The following is a 1,870-nucleotide window of genomic DNA, read 5'->3' on the forward strand; positions in this document are numbered from 1 at the left end:
CGGTTTTCACTGAAGAAACATCCCCTTGCATAATTTTACCCACGCATGTGAAAAATTGTGGTTAATGATGTTAGGGAGGTTTTCTGATAAAATCTTAAAGGGTTTTTCTGATAATCCCTAAACTTAAGGGGTTTTCCTGATACTTTGAAAGTTATGGGAGATTATTTGATAACCACACAAAGTTTCTTTTTTGTTTTGTTTTGTTTTTTTTGGTTGGGGTTGTTGGGTTTCTTTTCTTTTTTTTTTTTTTGGGTGGGGGATGGTTTCTGATATTTAGCCTTAGTAAACTGACATGTCATCATAGGAATAAACAGTAACTGGAAACCAGTATCCGTGGTGTTTTAAGGCCACATAGTTACATGCATCCAATTAGATTCTTATGTTTGAGATAAATTTGCAAGATTAATCCAACAGAAATGTTTATAGTTGATGGCAATGTCTTCGAAATTTTTCAGCCCTAAACCAACTTTGATCGAGTTTGTGATTTGACAAAGCCATCAGTTTATACTGTACCATGTCAGAATTTATGATAAACCACTATCCGTACTTGAATCGTCACATATAGTTCTGCTTCCCTTTCTGCTTGATCTTTAAAAAGGAATATATGATATGTATCCTCTACCTCAGAGGTCTCATTAGTTCCGAGGTATTAATGTAGTGTTTAAATGCCTGCGTATACTGAACTATCCTTGGTCAGAGATTTATGAGAACCTGTTAGCGTAGAAGCTTCTGTAAGATACTGATTTGTCAATTGGGCATATCTGATATGTTCATTAACATTTTGATTGACTGCCTTTATACCGATGCCATTCGAGTAATCATTATTGGGGTTAATTCTGATATATATTTTTTCCCTTTGCGGAACTAGTTATTCTTGTGTATATTCATCAACTTTGTTGAATGATATTATTTATTGCTGTTTATAGAAGCTTCTGTCTTCAACAGTCCTAGTAATATGCAGTGCAAACTGCATGCTTTGGGAGAAAATGCTTCATCTGTGGATTTCGACATCAAACGAAATGATTGGAGAAAAATTATAGTTTCTGCTCAGGGTGACGTAATGCTAGAAATATGTGAAGCTGGAAGAAAATTGGGACCAGAGTTTGGTAGGTATGACCTCTATGCTGGGGTAGATTCTTATATGTTCTGCATGTTTCTGCCTGGAGATTATGTGAAACAAGGTGAGCTTTTTTAAAGATATTATGAGGGACTATTCATGGAATAATTGAAAACAAGAGGCGGTAGATGTTTCTCAATGGAAAAGAAATGATTTGTTTTCAGTAATTTGATAACTAAAAGTTCGATGAGTTGGAAAGTTCATAAATGAAAACTTTTGGTTCACATGGAAAATTAAACTCTGAAGTTTTTTTTTTTTTTGAAAAACTTTTCCCACTATGATTGAAAGGTTTCTTTAGAACACAAACTAGGATCCAGTGAACAATCAGCTTTACATATTTTATTCGTTATTTGTGAGAGTTAAACTTTTTTTTAAATCTTTTCTATATTTTATTTAGTCTTGCTACTTAACTCGCTCTTTACACTTGTATCTCTTGACCTTCCTGCATACGTAAACACAGAGACATGAACGTGTGATATTATCCAAGACTTGCTTATGCAAATAGCCTACAGTAAAACAACTTCATTTGCCTATTCTTTTTTGCCTTGAACTGCTATGAATGTCCATAGTTTAGACTTTTTAAGGAATTAGCTCTCAAGTTCTTTTATTATTTATATATTTATTATTATTATTTTAATTTTTTATTTTTATTTTATTTTTTGCTTACTAACATAGTTTGTTTCAGCAGATTCGTTCATCTGGGAGCTGATGGAAACAGGAATTATTACAATAAAAGGAGTGGCAGCAACTGAA

The sequence above is a fragment of the Asparagus officinalis genome, chromosome 7, assembly GCF_001876935.1.
Source record: "Asparagus officinalis chromosome 7, Aspof.V1, whole genome shotgun sequence".
In the NCBI taxonomy this organism is placed as follows: Eukaryota; Viridiplantae; Streptophyta; class Magnoliopsida; order Asparagales; family Asparagaceae; genus Asparagus; species Asparagus officinalis.